We start from the raw sequence: 18,688 nt of genomic DNA on the forward strand, positions 1-18,688 counted from the left end.
AGTGGTGACGTCACAGAGTGGGGATGGAGTTTAAGTTGATTTACATTCATTTTCCATTGCTCCATCTCTTGAACAGAGACCCCTTGGGTGCGAGAGCTCAGCAACTACAACGTGGACATTACTGTGTGTACACACTGTTGTGTGTACACACTGTTTCTGTGTGTACACAGTGTGTGTGTACAGACTGTGTGTGTGTGTACACTGTGTATGTACACAGTGTGTGTGTACACAGTTTCTGTGTGTACACACTATTTCTGTGTACAGACTGTGTGTGTGTACACTGTGTGTGTGTACAGTGTGTGTGTACAGTGTGTACACACTGTGTGTACCTGTATCTCTGTGTGTGCCTGTCTCTGTGTGTGTGCCTGTGTGTGACACCTGATGATGATTGCTTCTGTTGCAGTTGAAACGTCGTGAGAATTTAATTGTTTTACATTTTTATTATTTTATTGTTTCCCTTCTACGTGACTTTCCCGAAAGAACCAAGAATAAATATCAGCTCTATGTTTTCAAGTAAATACATTTTGGGTAGTGAATAAATTATTGTCTAAAGCTACACATGACGAATTGTAGGCAATTATAGTTATAATCAAAGACATTTTTAAACAATCACGTGGTCCCTGTAGTCGCCGTTAGAGACAAAATCTGCTTGAAACAGTTTATCAACATATATGAATACATTGATTCGAATAAGCAGAGTTAATTTCCTATTTATGGCATGCCGGTTATGTGTCAGTTTTCAATATCAACATCACCTTATAAAAGAATAACATTTAAAATAAAAGCGCACAACTTTATCCGTGATGAACGCTGCCCTTTCCGTCGTTTTCACGTAGGGGGCGCTGTAAACCTACACGCACCCCATGCATGCGAACGACGGACAGGCACACCTGGCTACCCCAGTAACATTCACCACAATATGCGCAGTCTGGTAAACGGCAGATGTAAAACATAACGTTGTGTCATTCACAACGCACATTGCATGTTGGTGTCACGGTCAAAATTGGGGTAATTCCAAACATTATACAGCACCCCCTGTACCGACGGAGGCGCAGGGACAGACGTTCAATTACGTTGGAATCGATCTGCAGACGGCCAGCAGCTCCGTGTCGCTTCATCTCGATCCCGCAATCCCAAACAGGTGAAAGTCCGCATCGAACCGATGCCCCGGCAAGGCCGTCTACTTAACGAGGAGAGAAAATTCACGCGAAATGTCCTTTTCAACGATGCCTTACGGATGTAAAATGAAATAAGCTTTTAATGAAGAAATAACAATCATCTAATTCAAAACACAACACGATTCAAAGATGTTTCATTTAAAATCTTCAAAACGGAGCACGGGGCGCTTGCGTGAATGCGTCCTTTGTGTGCCGTAAATGTTGTGACTTTACTGGCCGAAGGCCCTGAAATGCTTGGACCCTCATTGGTGCACAGCGACTCAACTGCAACAGTGGGGCTTGCTTCAACCGATAGGTAGGAACATCCAGACGTGAATCAGCAAAGGGCATTTATAGCCCTAGTTAGACAAAATCTACGTCAACACGTAACACAAAATGACAATTCGTGTTGTAGAGAATGCATCTCCGTTACGTGTAACTTTAAAGTGGTATGCCATGTAACTGATGAATGATCCGAGCGTGCTCCCTATTTCAAAGACGATGAGTTGCTGCAGAGGCAAACGCTTCGTGAAACAGAAAAGTAGCTTTGACCTGTATCACAAGAACAACGGATCTCACCCGAGTTATCTGTACAGGTTACTTCCAAACACACACACTTTGTCCAAACATCACTTATTCAATGTGTGACCCTCACAGACAAAATGTTACATGTACGCGCACAGTCAGACAAGTATTCATTCTAAATTATTGACAGGCATATTAACAACATTGAATTACTGCAGCGAAATATACTGCATCACGTTACATCGCATTAACAAGAAGTTATTTTAAAAAATATGCACCATCTGCTTAACAGTGTATGTACAACGTACTATTGTGTCATTCCAAACGAGTAGGCCATTGCATGCTGGCGTCTGGGTCAAAATGTAGCAAATTCTAAACATTACCTACAAACTACACAACTGAGATGACACATCAATCATCGCCCCCTACTGACAGGCTCTTGTCCACATGTAGGCCGGTGCAGGGCCACCACCCTGTGCCACACAGGGGCAGCTGCTACTTGGGGATGCTCTTCGAGTGTTTCAGACGAGATACGATACAAAACTCAGAATTGCTGAGGCAATTAAGCAAGCACCGTATAAATGCAAATATTATAAAAAATATAGTGAATGCTTGGGAGCTTATTGACTCTCGCTCCGGGTTAGAGATCTACCCAACCCACAGGTCCACAAATACTGGCCGCTCTTACTCTGCAAGTTGACAAAGGTGAATCTAATGGAGCTTCATTGTCTCAAGCTTACACATCGACTAACTGGTCTCCATTTGACTTCGTATTGTCTAGGATGTCCACCCACACCTCCACTTCCAGAAACTGCTGGGAGTTTCCTCGCTCTGCCTCACAGTCAGAATTCTCCTCCTGCTTCACGTTGCCTCCATCGATGTGAAGGTCCCATTTTGGCGGTGAATCTTCACATTTTACCGTCACTTTTTCGCTCTTCCCCATCACTTCACCACATTTCACCTTCACTTCTTCGTTCTTCATCACTTCTTCACATTTCACCTCCGCCTCTTCATATTTCACCTCGATACCTTTAAAAGTGTCCAAGCTGGAATTTTATTCTGGTTTTTGATTCATGAGGGATGGGCTGATTACAGCACTTTGACTTTCACAAGATGATTTCAGACTCCGACTCCGCTCCTTGTGGATTTTCTGATGCCTGTGTGACTTCTCTGGTGTGTTTTAAGAGCAAATGACTGTGAAAATGCCTTCCCACACACACTGCACTTGAAGGGTTTCTCTCCCGTGTGTGTTCTCTGGTGTCTTTGAAGAACTGCTGACTGTGCAAATGCCTTCTCACACAGAGTGCACTTGAAGGGATTCTCTCCTGTGTGTGTTCTCCAGTGTGTTTTAAGAGTAGATGAATCTGGAAATGCCTTCCCACACACACTGCACTTGAAGGGCTTCTCTCCTGTGTGTGTTCGCTGGTGTTTTATAAGAGCAGATGAATCTGAAAATGCCTTCCCACACACAGTGCACTTGAAGGGTTTCTCTCCCGTGTGTGTTCTCTGGTGTGTTTTAAGAGCAGATGACCGTGAAAATGCCTTCCCACACACAGTGCACTTGAAGGGTTTCTCTCCCATGTGTGTTCTTTGGTGTGCTTGAAGATTTTGTGACTGTGCAAATGCCTTCACACACATACTGCACTTGAAGGGTTTCTCTCCCGTGTGTGTTCTCTGGTGGTTCTGAAGAACTGATGGCCATGCAAATGCCTTCCCACACACAGTGCACTTGAAGGGTTTCTCTCCTGTGCGAGTTATCTGGTGCTGTGTAAAATTTCCAGTCCGATCCGTGCTGTATGCACGCTGGTCGCATTGTTGACTTGTCGTACCGAGCTGCTGTGCTGACTGCCTTTGCTCCATCAGACCAGCATCAGCTGCAGACAGAAAAAAAGAATATCCACACCATCTACACGTCAGTATCGAGGCACAGAGGAATGCATATATACACAGTCACATATGACTTACACGTCTTTACTATTCATATATTCATGAAATAGTGAAAAAGCTTCAAAAATTCATCACACGGGCTGTTATGGCACACAATGAGAGGGCAAATGGTCATGAATATGCTTGGAAGCCCTCGGATCTTCAAAATGAATGTTCACCCAAAACTCCGAGCACACAATTTCGGCTGTCTGGCTACAAAAGGAATATTTATAAAAAAGTAAATTCAGCTGACATAGCAAAGGGTGTTGATGAAGCATACACAACACGGGGGGGGGGGGGGTGGGACCTCAAGGCCAGCACCCAGCGGCAGGGTAAACAGTGGGATGGGAGGGAAAAGCCCCTAGGCAGATAAGAGTTGACTTAAGTTGGAGGGAGCGAGAGGATTATCGATGAGTCAACGGCGAGGAACGCAGGCACAGAAACAATGGGAAGGGGGGGGGATGACGCGACCCCCCCACCCCCCCAACGGCCAGAGCGCTCAAAACTTCCTCAAAGAGGATTCGATTGGATGCGCAGGATGACGTCATGTGACCCGGGGGTTAAGGGGGGCTTTGGAGACATAAGGGGGCCGGAGGGGCGGAATGAATCAGAGTCCTTCTGGAGCGGCGGAGGAGACCAGCCGTCCTCAACGTCCGTGGGACGCATGCAGGGTGGAGCTGGAAACGATCGGCCAGAAAAAGTCCCCGAGGCGAGCATCTTCCCCAGCCCCCATGGGGCAGCTGAAGAGGTGAGTGGGTACGGGGAGGGGGGCCAATTCAGTCAGCTCGAGCTTGGAGGATAGACGCACTCTGCGATGGCTAGGTGACAGGAGGTTAGGCGCTGTCCGAAGGGTACTGGCTGGAGGGGGCCATAAACGGGGGTCCCTATTCGGAAATAAATCTTAGCACAGACTGACGTTGTGACGCGTGGTGCATGTGTGCGTGTGAAGAGCGGTGGGGCAGCGATCGGCGTACGACGGTGTGTGGGTGACTATAAATCAGTGCGGGTGTGTCGCACGCGCATATTAAAATACCAATGGTTGCCCGCGCCGGCGCGTGTCTGTGCGAGCCCCACGGTGTTAACGGTGAGACACACGCGAGTGTCACTAGTGTCTGTGCGTGCACCGCAGTGTTAACGGTGAGACACACACGAGTGTCACTAGTGTCTGTGTGTGCACCGCGGTGTTAACGGTAAGACACACGCGAGTGTCACTAGTGTCTGTGCGTGCACCGTGGTGTTAACGGTGAGACACACGTGAGTGTCACTAGTGTCTGTGTGTGCACCGCAGTGTTAACGGTGAGACACACGCGAGTGTCACTAGTGTCTGTGCGTGCACCGCAGTGTTAACGGTGAGACACGCACGAGTGTCACTAGTGTCTGTGTGTGCACCGCAGTGTTAACGGTGAGACACGTGAGAGTGTCACTAGTGTCTGTGCGTGCACCACAGTGTTAACGGTGAGACACGTGAGAGTGTCACTAGTGTCTGTGTGTGCACCACAGTGTTAATGGTGAGACACGCACGAGTGTCACTAGTGTCTGTGCGTGCACCACAGTGTTAACGGTGAGACACACGCGAGTGTCACTAGTGTCTGTGTGTGCACCGCAGTGTTAATGGTGAGACACGCGCGAGTGGGTGGGTGGGGGCATCAGCCCCCACCCATTAGACGTGGCGCCCACCCCCCCGCTCGTGGTGAGAGGGAGATCAGCCCCCACGTAATGGGGAGTGGGGGGGGGGCATGAGCCCCCACAAACGCTGGGGATGAACAGATCCGACTTCAGCTGCATGTGTGTGCTGTGTTAAGTTCCTGTTTCCATTCGAATAAAGTTCCAGAGGAAAACTAAAATAAACTATTGTTTTGATATAACCTCCGTGTTCAACAGAGTTAATAGACTTTACTGCAAACACAAAGTTGACACTGTCACACACTGCCATGAGTAAACAGGTGGTGGTGTGACCAGAATCATGCCTGGCCACCTTCATCTGCTCAGCATTAATTCTTCCTCACTCCTCCAAGTAATGAATCGAGGATCAATCAACATAGCCAAGGCTATCCGTGTCTCTGTCTCTCTCTCCCCGTGGTGAAGGTGTTCCCCTCCACACATTCAGAGTCAACAGCGGCACGCGCTTAGCATCTTTGACCGATAGACATTGACGCACGTATTGTTGGTTCTTTCAGTAAAGTCACGTAGATAGAAAATAAAAATAACAGATTAAATTTAATAAGATAAAGACCACTTGTGTTGCGATCGAAACGTCGTGGGTGTTTTGCTTTATTTTAAAAATTTTATTTTTCATTTAATTTATAATCTGTTATTTTAATTTTATTTTCTATCTACGTGACTTTACCGAAAGAACCAAGAATATGAATTCCTGCAGTCACCAAAGTTTTAAGTCAAAACATTCACACACGTTGACAAAGCCTCACCTTGTGTTGTTGTGGGCAGGTCGCTTCTGATAACAAGAGCGGTATAGCAGCTCAAGCGGGCTTGGCCTGGTGAAAAAAAGAACGAAAATAAAAACTGCGTGAATATTGACAATAAAACAAAGTTACAAAGTGGCGAGCCGGGTGAAGACAAATTAAACTTAAGCGAGATAATTAAAGCGAACGCAATCAGGCGAGGGCAGGAGGCAAGGCCCCGCGTGGCTAGGCCCCGCGTTGTAAAGTTCCAACCTGGACATCGATTCCCATGCTCGCTGCTACTCAACTGACATCCCTACGAGAGAGAGCGAGGCTCTACCTTGGTAAACAACAACAACCACCACCACCACCATGAGAATTTCTCACCTCGGATTTCAGTGCAAGCGCGGATCGGAAGTCTCCTGTTACCTCGCGACGTCACGCGGGTAAGCAGGTAACATGACGTCACTTCCGGGTCAAGAGACACGTCCCTCCCACAATGAGCAGCTCTGTAACTGAATAAATTATGTTAATGAGCCCGGCCCATATGTCGAGGGATGGGGCGTGGCTGCTGAACCCGTCGCAATAAACTCTCGACCGCTTCAACGAATACATTATGTTAATGAACCGCCAGTCACTGGGCGTAGCTTTGCCCAAATAAGGATTTCCGCTGGAACGATATCGGCAGTGACCCAAGCGGAGGTGACGTCACGCTCAAGAGCGCCGTGGACGGGGTTGGGGGAGTGTGAATACCTTGGTGACCTGACGTCACTAGCGAGGTACACCTCCCGCTGGCACTTCATGCCGATGAGGTCATGGGGATGGAGTTTAAGTTGATTTAGATTCATTTTCCATTGCCCCCTCCCTTGAGTGCGTGAACTCAGCAACAACAACGTGGACATTATTGTGTATACGTACACACTGTGTACACTTTGAGGCCACGTGAAGCGTCAAAGGCTCGCTGGAAGGAGGAAGTCGCGTGACAGACTCAGCAGTTGCGATGGGTTAACCGACGGATGGCTATCGATTAGAAATCACATATCCCCGAGTCTCACCTGTGAGTGGCACCGCCTCACGCTGTTGTGGATCCCCACGTGGCTCGGAGCCTCAAAAGCTCCTTGACTCCTGGGTGGTGATACAAAGACAAAGATCCCCCGTGTTGCCTGTGACAGACTGTAGGGGCAAGTGCTGTTAGCGAGTAGCAGCACCACCTATGAAGGCCGGAATGGTACACGAAGGGAGTGGGTGGCGAGCACCGTGCCCGACCGCCTTTGTCTCCCCAGTAATGATGTTTGCACACCACACCGGGTACTCACTTGAGGCTGAGTCGACCTAGGGGAGGCCCAGAACCAGTTCAAATAATCGTCACTGGGTGTTGGCTGTCGTTATGTTCGTAGAGCAGCGTACTAACCGCTGGACTACCGCCGAACACGTTACACACACACACACGCACAGCACACACACACACACAGTACACACACGGTGCACACACACACACGGTACACACACACACGGTACACACACACGGTACACACACACGGTACACACACACGGTGCACACACACACACAGTACACACACACACACGCACAGTACACACACGCACAGTACACACACACACAAACACACGGTACACACACACACAGTACACACACACACGCACGATACACACGCACGGTACACACACACACACAGTACACACACACACGCACGATACACACGCACGGTACACACACACACACAGTACACACACACGCACGGCACACACACACACGCACAGTACACACACACAGTACACACACACACAGTACACACACACACTCACAGTACACACACAGTACACACACACACACGCACGGCACGCCCACACTCCTTCAGGCACGTGACGAAGGTTGACGCGCCGCCCCGTCTCCCGAGGTGACCTCTTGGCTCTCTCGTCTCTCCTCGACACGTAGATTCATTTCTTACTCTTACCTAGAAACGTCATTGTCTGTCTGTCTCTGTGGACGCAACTTGCGAGGAATTGTACTCACACACTGTAGGGTTTACGTTTCAAATAAAGTGCCCAGATACCACGCGATAAGCCCTGTGGTGAGCCAGTGCTATTCCTATTTCCAATCCGTCAACGTGAAAGTAGTTAAATTAACAATTTATTACCAATCTAAACATATATCAAAGGCAAAGTTGTGAATTTGTGTCTGTTCAAAATGTTTAGCATACTTCCCGACACGCACCAAGCTTGAAATTTGCCATGTGGGTAATTTCCAGACTGTACACCGTGCAAACATTATACAAATACACTTTTGTATATATTTTTGGGGGGGGGGGCGCAATAATGGATAAGCATGAAAACACCACGATACATAGGACTTACTTTGATAAGACTCTTGGAATTGATTGTGTACATGTTGCAATTGGTAAATTTGCATTTTGAGCACACTGCTGTTTTAATAAATGTTCATGATTCTGAGAATAACTAATTCTGAGCATCATAATGACCATATTGGAATTGTCATCATGAATGGGGGTGCAATGATTTTTATAATAGGAATGCGGTTTTGAGCATGACTATTGATTGATATTTCGGACTCATTTATGACAATAGATTCACGATTAAATTGCGATTTTGTTTTGCTCATCAATCAGGATACTGTTAATGATGCGCATGCCCATAAATTGTTGAAATGACTAGAACTGCAAGTTGTGTATACTCTCCAACCCCATTCCTCTACCTACCCATTCCCTTGACGGGCTCCGTGCCCACTTAAACCCATGACGATGGCGGTGACGATTCCACCTCTCGCTGTATCAAAGCACCTCCAACTTCTGAATGCAAAGGTGCTGGTTGGTGCAACGCCAAAACACATCGTCAACGCAGCTCCCAAGCCCGCCCTACGTTAGTTAAGGCGTTATAATCAACAAAATAAAAAGTTCCACAGAGAAAACTAAAATGACATTACGCAGCAATCCCCAAAGTCGCACGCGGTCGGCTACACGACTCGGAGAACAACGTCAGACTTCAAGACTTGCATCGCCATCATCATCATTCTTCCTCTCCACAAGTCATCGCACGTCAATATTCAACAAGCTGCACACACGTGCAAGTCACCTCTCGACCCGCTACCTGCACAGTTAACGCGATCAGACCCGGGGGTCAAATTAAAATTGTGTCTTAGGTGACGTATTACAATCGGTGTAATTTTAATGATGTACGTGCAGCAATTGCTGTACGTACATCATCAAATTATATCATTGACAACGGGGTCCGCTTTTGCGATATCTGCGTACGGTCTTTTAATTATATAGATACGTAGTCAGTTAATTAGTATGGGATTCCTCTATGAGGAATTGTAATTGTAAAATGTATTACTTAATAATACGCTTCCAGGCCGCACTTAGCTTGTAGCAGTCAGAGCAGTTAAAATGACTGTACATGTGTAGGTATGAAATAAATTTAATTTAAATAAATTTAATTTAACGTAGGTATAAAATAAAATTAATTTAAATAAATGTAATTAATTAAAAAAAAAAATTTAAAAATTTAATTGAACATAGGCATTAAATACAATAAATGTAATTTAAATAAAATACATTTATTAAAAAATTCAATTTAATTTAACGTAGGTATGAAATAAAATAAATTTTAATTAAATTTTAAGTAGGTATACAATAAAATAACTTTAATTTAAATTATAAAAAAATACTCATTCATTTAGAAAAAAAATACGTAAGTATAAAATACATTTTAATTAAATTAATTAAAAATGTTAATTAAATGTAGGTATAAAATTAAATAAAATCATAAATTAAATTAATTTTATTTTCTACCGAAAGAAGCAAAGAGTGTGGACCCACGTGACATCAAGGCTGTCCTAGTCTAGGCAAGGCCTCAGGGTGTACCGGGCCATTCACAACAACAGCAGCAGCAGCAACAACGGTTCTCTTGAGAAAATGCTTTAAAAAATAAAGTCAACGTAGCTTACCTTGACACTCGCGAACTTTAATGATTAAAATAATTAAAACAAAACTAAACACTCACACGCACATGGGCGCGCAGTGTTCAGCGTGTAGGGCATTAAAAATGGTAGCGTCCTCCCGCGATCTGATTGGTCGCCGCGTGCCAAAGTGGGGGGGGGGGGGGAGTGCCAGCCATCCGATTGGTCGAGAGGCAAACCTGGGCGCGTCTACGGCGATGGTGCATAGCGATTGGTCAACGGTTGCCCTATGCTTATGTTGGTATGCTAATTAATTTTAATGTGTATGCTAATGTAGTTTATTTATCCATACTCATTAAGTTTAATGTTTATCCTAAATTAGTTTAAAATGTATGCTCGTTTAGTTAACATTCTATGATAGTATCGTTATATTTTTGTATGCTATGATTTCAGCAGTGCATACTGATCGTAATGGTACCTGCTATGATTACAGAAGGCATACTGTGGTGGTACCTGCTATGATTACAGCAGTACATACTGACTGTGGTGGTACCTGATATGATTACAGCAGTGCATACTGTGGTGGTACCTGCTATGATTACAGCAGTACATACTGACTGTGGTGGTACCTGATATGATTACAGCAGTGCATACTGTGGTGGTACCTGCTATGATTACAGCAGTACATACTGACTGTGGTGGTACCTGATATGATTACAGCAGTGCATACTGTGGTGGTACCTGCTATGATTACAGCAGTGCATACTGACCATAGTGGTACCTGCTATGATTACAGCAGTGCAGACTGCTGTGGTGGTACCTGCTATGATTACAGCAGGCATACTGACTAGTGGTAGCTGATATGATTACAGTAGTACATACTGACCGTAGTGGTACCTGCTATAATTACAGCAGGTATACTGACTAGTGGTACCTGCTATAATTACATCAGTGCATACTGTGGTGGTACCTGCTTTCACTACAGCAGTGCATACTGACTGTGGTGGGACCTGCTAAGGTTACAGCAGTGCATACTGCTTATATGCTTTATCACGTGTCGTGAATGTGATAGTTTCATCCCAGAAATGGTGTCCTTGACCGGCCCAGAGCAGACATTTCACTTTGCCTTAGAACCTGAGGTGGCACAGCATTAGCAATTCCAAGTTCGTTATGTGACCAATAGCAACGAATTATGTGGCAAGCATTTGAAATGAGTAGGTTATGACGTACTGTACTTCACTCTTATCGACCATTAACATAAGTCTGTGTTACTGGCGTTGTGCTGCCTTGGCCGGTACCAACTTCTTCTTTGACCACGTGGCCCACGCGGATGAATGGTCTACGGGAGTCGAGCGACCGATGGAGAAGACCTATGGGGGCACGCGGCGGGAGACTCTCAGGCGAAATAGTGGAAGTCGCGTGACAGAAGCCACGAGTGGAGGATAGATGCATGCTGGCAAGACGTCGTCTTCAGTTTAATTTAAGTTTCATGTGTCAGGTGTAGAGCCCTGTGAACCGTGCGGCCCTTGACTCGGGTGCAACCGCAACAAAACAAAAACGTGAACAAGAAACATCTTAAAGTGACTACGCGCAAAGAGAAAAATCCAGGAAAAAAACAGCAGAGTCTTCCAGATAAAAACAACCGTGTTTCAACGCTGCGTGCAAAAATCCCAGTGGGATGCAAGTCAAACAATAACAACCATAAGACAATTTAGATTAAAGTTATCAGGCTAACTCTGTACTACAACAAACGTTTTCAAAATCACCAAAACAAAGCTACAAAAAACAATGTAACAGTGATCGACATAGGCGAGGCCATAACCGATTCAGACAATCGTCACTGGTTTTTGCCATGAACGGGGAAGCAAGAGAACTGTTTGGTCTGATCAATTAATGCTGTTGAATCAGAGATGATTTTGTTCGTTTTGGTAACCAGGCTGTTGGTGGGATCTCTTTTAATTTTTGTATAGCTGCCATCGTTGAGTAGTTCTTGAATTTTGTTATATTTTTTGTCCATGATGACAGTGGCATTGCCCTTGTCGGCTGAGAGGACGACAATATCTCCCTTTTTTAATTGAGATAATTCAAATCACCTCTCCAACAAAATATCGGATCCACACACCGAAAAGATAGACGTCAACAAAGTCGTAATTAATCGCAGTAACAGTTCCATTTCTGATGGTCTGAAATTCGTTTTAGCTAAAGGTCTAAACTTTGCTGTCACACCGAGACACATACCGGTTAATAATATCATTGCCCATGTCGACATTGCACTCAAGGGCTTGAGTCACATCTCTGCAGACGTAGAAAGATCTGAAATCGCTGCAACCCTCAAAAACGCTAAGTTGCCACCTAACATCAGCAAAGATGAACGCTTGGAATTAGTAGTGTATAATAGTGTATATTGTAGTGTATAGTAGTGTATATTGTAGTGTATAAATGTATAGTGTAGTGTATAATAGTGTAGTGTATAATAGTGTAGTGTATAGTAGTGTATATTGTAGTGTATAAGTGTATAGTGTAGTGTATAATAGTGTATTGTATAGTAGTGTATAGTATAGTGTATAGAAGTGTAGTGTATAGTAGTGTATAGTGTAGTGTATAGTGTAGTGTATATTGTAGTGCAGGGGTCGGGAACCTATGGCTCGCGAGCCAGATGTGGCTCTTTTGATGATTGCATATGGCTCGCAGATAAAACAAAATATTCTCACTTGTTTTAATCCATCCATCGATTTTTCACTGCGCATGTCCTGTTCAGGGCTGCAGGAGCAATTGTCCATTATTTTAATTGGATGATACTGGCCTACATTTGCCGTTGCTGGGTAAAACAGGTAAACGCCCCCTTTTGAATCAGTCTGAGACTGCGTCTGCTCGGTCATTAGCTCAAAGCTAACCCTTCGACGAAGAAGATGGCGAAAAGAAAAAAAGACGACGAGTATCGTACATTTCAGGACGAATGGACCGAAGAATTCGCCTTTGTGGAGAGAGCGGGTTCTGCGGTGTGTCTAATTTGCAATGACAAAATTACATCGTTGAAACGGTCGAATGTAAAGCGGCACTTCGACACGCGCCACGCTACCTTTGCATCAAAATACCCTGCGGGAGACAGCAGAAAGAAAGCGTGCCAAGAGCTTCTGAGCAGGGTGCAAGCTAGCCAGCAGCAACTCCGCGTATGGACCCGGCAAGGTGACTATAATTCGGCTAGCTTTGCTGGTTCTTTAGCAATAGTGAGGAACGGAAAACCATTCACAGATGGCGAGCATGCTAAAACGTTCATGCTGGATGTAGCCAATGAACTTTTTGATGATCTTCCGAACAAAGACAAGATAATCAAACGGATACAAGACATGCCTCTGTCGGCAAGAACTGTTCATGATCGTACCATCGTGATGGCAAACAAAGTGGAGGAAACGCAAGTGAAGGACATAAATGCAGCGCCGTTCTTTTCTCTGGCTTTGGATGAGTCAACAGACGTGAGCCATTTGTCGCAGTTCAGCGTGATTGCAAGATATGCTGTTGGTGACACACTGCGCGAAGAAAGTCTTGCTGTTCTGCCATTAAAATGGTCCACAAGAGGTGAGGATTTCTTCAAGTCTTTCATGGAGTTTGCTCAAGAAAAAAGTCTACCTATGGATAAACTTCTCTCAGTGTGTACTGATGGTGCTGCGTGTATGGTGGGGAAAAACAAAGGATTTGTGGCACTTCTCCGTGAACATGAAAATAGACCCATCCTAAGTTTCCATTGCATTATACACCAGGAGGCACTTTGTGCTCAGATGTGTGACAGGCAGTTTGGCGAAGTGATGTCGCTGGTCATTCGTGTGATCAACTTTATTGTTGCCCGAGCCTTAAATGATCGCCAGTTTAAAACACTGCTGGATGAAGTTGTAAATAACTATCCTGGTCTGCTTTTGCACAGCAATGTGCGTTGGTTGTCAAGAGGGAAGGTGCTTAGCCGTTTTGCGGCTTGCCTGAACGAAATCCGGACTTTCCTTGAAATGAAAGGCGTCGGGCATAGCTAGCCGACACCGAGTGGCTCCTCAAGTTTTACTATCTCGTAGATCTGACTGAACATCTGAACCAGCTCAACGTGAAAATGCAAGGCATTGGAAATACAGTGTTATCCCTTCAACAAGCTGTATTTGCTTTTGAAAACAAGCTGGAGCTTTTCATCACGGATCTTGAAACAGGTCGTTTACTACATTTTGAAAAACTGAGCCAATTTAAAGATGCATGCACAGCAAGTGAGCCCATTCAAAACCTTGATCTCCACCAGCTAGCTGGCTGCACATCCAGTCTCCTACAGTCCTTCAAAGCACGCTTTGGAGAATTTCGTGAGCACACTCGTCTTTTTAAGTTCATCACCCATCCAAACGAGTGTTCACTGAACACAGCCGACCTGAATTACATCCCTGGTGTCTCCGTCAGAGATTTTGAAGCAGAAGTGGCTGACCTGAAGGCCTCAGACATGTGGGTGAATAAGTTCAAGTCACTGAATGAAGATTTGGAAAGAATCACACGACAGAAAGCGGAGTTGGCGAGCAAGCACATGTGGACAGAAATGAAAAAACTCCAACCCGAAGACCAGCTGATTCTCAAAACTTGGAACGCGCTTCCTGTCACATACCACACACTGCAGCGTGTGAGTATTGCTGTATTGACCATGTTTGGATCTACGTATGCATGTGAGCAGTCATTCTCACATCTTAAAAACATCAAGTCCAACCTACGATCACGTTTAACGGATGAAAGCCTCAACGCTTGCATGAAGCTTAACCTCACCAAGTACCAACCCGACTACAAAGACATCAGCAAATCCATGCAGCACCAGAAGTCGCATTAATGGTGAGTGTTATAACAACATTATTTAAAAGAATAAATTTAGAGGCTTATTATACTGACATTTAGTTGAATTCACTTTTAAAATATATTATATGGCTCTCACTGAAATAAATTTCCAAATTTTTTGCTTTCATGGCTCTCTTAGTCAAAAAGGTTCCCGACCCCTGTTGTAGTGTATAGTGTATAATAGTGTGTATTGTAGTGTATAGTAGTATATATTGTAGTGTATGTGTATAGTGTAGTGTATAATAGTGTAGTGTATAATAGTGTATTGTAGTGTATAGTAGTGTATAGTGTAGTGTATAGTAGTGTATAGTGTATGTGTTTAGTGAAGTGTATAGTGTAGTGTATAGTGGTGTATATTGTAGTGTATAAGTGTATAGTGTGGTGTATAGTGTATAGTAGTGTATAGTGTATTGTATAGTGTATAATAGTGTTTACTGTAGTGTAAGGTGTAGTGTATAGTAGCGTAGTGTATAGTAGTGTAGTGTATAGTGTATAGTAGTGCAGTGTATAGTAGTGTAGTGTATAGTGTAGTGTATAGTTTAGTATACTAGTTATCACATGACTAGTGTAGCTAGCCAGGTGGTGACCACACTCGTGCGTGCATCTCCACTTGTCCGTGTTTGCAAGTAAGCGCTCGTGTGTGTATGTGCACCCGCGTGTTTGTTTGTGTCTGTATGTACGCACACTGTTGCACATGGTTCGCTCGTGTGGGTGTGTAGTGGAACGCACTGCTCATGAAAACATTGCCTCGTTACGCGGTAAATGATGCGGCACGACAGGAGGGAACTGCAGGGATGAGGCTCTCCGCTCTTGGTGCTGTGAATTAAAACAGCGGCAGAGTGGAGAATCCTGTCCCTACAGCTCGTAGCTGTGACGGAGCGAGAGTGATCAGCGGACAGCCACCATGGTTGCCAGGTAAGGGGAGACTTCACCCGGAACTCTCCTCCACACGTGTTCCCCGTGAACATTGTTGCAATAAACGTACGATCAGGAATCTTTAAAATATCCGACCTTTGTTGTTCCGCAATAATATTAACGCTCAAACTCGTATCGAACTCTTCATGAATTCACTTGGTCAAACAGTTCAGGTACTCGGCAAAGCATTTCACCACCCGGTATGCAACAAACAATCTACTCCAAATCAACACCGAAATATCAAATTATCATCCACCATTGACTTCCACATTGATGGAAGCCATTTGCCACGACGTCCAAGCCATTAAACACCGGAACAACGAACGTGCCATTCAAGTACATCTTGAAACCCATTATCTGAAGTAGTTTGTATTAAACAATAACTAAATAATAGAAACACGTTTACAATATTGAGCGAAGTTATAGTCACGGACTTTTTCCAACTTTAGCTCAACAGGACCACAAAAGCTTAGATATGTGGTTCATAATAAATTAATCAATCTAATTGAAATCATGACCTGGCCAAACACTTTTCGATTTCAACATCACCTTATAAAAGAATAACATTTTAAATATAAGCGCACAACTTTATCTATCTGTGATGAGCGCTGCATTTTCCGTTGTTTTCATGCAGGGGGCGCTGCAAACCTAGGCACCCCCTGCATGGACGACGGAGGCGCAGGGACAGACGTTCGATTACGTTGGAATCGATCTGCAGACGGCGGTCTTCTCGCACAACCAGCTCCATGTCGCCTTATCTCGATCCCGCAATCCCAAACAGGTGAAAGTCCGCATCGAACCAAACCCCCGACAAGGCCATCTACTTAACGACGAGTGAACATTCACACGAAATGTCCTTTTCAATGAAGTCTTCCACATGTAAATTGATACAAGCTTTTAATGAGGAAGTAAAATCATCTAATTCAAAACACAACACAATCCAAATACGTTTCATTTTAAAACTTCAAAACGGAGCATGGGGTACTTGCGTGAATGCGTCCTTCGTGTGCAAATGTTGTGACTTTCCTGGCCTGAAGGCCGTCAATGTGTTGGACCCTTATTGGTGCACAGCGTCTCAACAACAGCAGTGGGGTTTGCTTCAACCGATAGGTAACGAACATCCAGACGTGAATCAGCAAGGTCCATTTGTAGTCCCAGTTAGACAAAATCTACGTCAACACGTAAGACAAAACTACAATTTGTGTTGTAGAGAATGTACCTCCTCCTATACGTGTAACCTTTAAGTGGTATGCCTTGCAAACTGATGAATGATCCGAGTGTGCTACCTATTTCAAAGACAATGAGTTGCTCCAGATGCTTCGTGGAACACAACAACACCGTTTGACCTGTATCACAAGAACAACGGGTCTCACCTGAGTTCTCTGTACAGGTTACTTTCAAACACACACACACTTTGTCCTAACATCACTTATTCAATGTTTGACCCTTACAGATCAAATGTTACAAGTATGCACAAAACCAGACAAGTATACATTCTAAATTATTGACAGGCATATAAACAAAATTGGATTACTGCAGTGAAATATACTGCATCACGTTACATCGTATTAACAAGAAGCTTTTACGAAAAAAGTTGCACAGTCTGCTTCACAGTGTATGTAAAACATACTATTGTGTCATTCAAAACGAGTAGGCCATTGCATGCTGGAGTCTGAGTGAAAATGTAGCATATTCTAAACATTACCTACAAACTACACAACTGAGATGACACATCAATCATTGCCCCGTAAGGACAGGCTCTTGTCCACATGCAGGCCGGTGCAGGGCCACCACCTTGTGCCACACAGGGGCAGCTGCTACTTGGGGATGCTCTTCGAGTGTTTCAGACGAGGTACGACACAAAACTCCAAATTGCTGAGGTGGTTAACCAAGCACCATGTAAAATAAATTATTATAACATAGTGAATGCTTGGGAGCTTATTGTCTCTTGCTCCTGGTTAGAGATCTACCCAACCCACAGGCCCACAAAGTGTTCAACTTCACATTCTTGTCATTAAAGGCCTGTCTACAAAGGTGCATCTATTGTAGTGACATCGTCTCTGGCTTACACATCTACCGGGTCTCCACTTGACTTTGTATTGTCTAGGAGCAAGTCCACCCACACCTCCACTTCCAAAAACTGCTGGGAGTTGCCTCGCTCTGACTCACACGTCAGAATTCTCCTCCTGCTTCACGTTGTGAAGGTCCCATTTTGGAGTTGAATCTTCATCTTCACATTTTACCTTCACTTCTTCGCTCTTCACCATCACCTCTTCACATTTCACTGTCACCTCTTCATATTTCACCTCGAAACCTTTAAGTGTCCAAGCTGGGATTTTCTTCCGGTTCGTGTTTAATGAGGGATGGGCTCATTGCAGCACTTTGACTTTCACAAGCTGATTTCAGACTCCACTACTTGTGGATCTTCTGATGCTTCTGTGTTCTCTGGTGTACTTGAAGATTTGATGAATCTGAAAATGCCTTCCCACACACACTGCACCTGAAGGGTTTCTCTCCCGTGTGTACTCTGGTGTTTTTTAAGAGCAGATGACTGTGAAAATGCCTTCCCACACACACTGCACTTGAAGGGTTTCTCTCCCGTGTGTGTTCTCTGGTGTGATTTAAGACCAGATGACCGTGAAAATGCCTTCCCACACACACTGCACTTGAAGGGTTTCTCTCCCGTGTGTGTTCTCTGGTGTGTTACAAGATTACATGACTGTGTAAACGCCATCCCGCACATCGTGCACCTGAAGGGTTTCTCTCCTGTGTGTGTTCTCTGGTGGTTCTGAAAAACTGATGGCCATGCAAATGCCTTGTTACAAACAGTACATTTGAAGGGTTTCTCTCCTGTGTGACTTCTCTGGTGCCGTGTCAGATTTCCAGTCCGGTCAGTGCTGTATGCACGCTGGTCGCATTGTTGACTTGTCGTACCGAGCTGCGCTGAGTGCCTTTGCTCCATCAGACCAATTCTGCAGAGGAAG

General features: G+C 44.7%; 1 pseudogene; it reads right to left on the reverse strand.

The window, feature by feature from the left end:
- Positions 1-442: 442 nt before the first annotated feature.
- On the reverse strand, positions 443-18,688 carry LOC142911146 (uncharacterized; annotated as a pseudogene).

This window comes from Petromyzon marinus, unplaced genomic scaffold (assembly GCF_048934315.1).
Source record: "Petromyzon marinus isolate PM22_M1 ecotype Great Lakes invasive population unplaced genomic scaffold, UKy_Petmar_22M1.pri1.0 PM_G_Scaffold_17, whole genome shotgun sequence".
Lineage (NCBI taxonomy): Eukaryota > Metazoa > Chordata > Hyperoartia > Petromyzontiformes > Petromyzontidae > Petromyzon > Petromyzon marinus.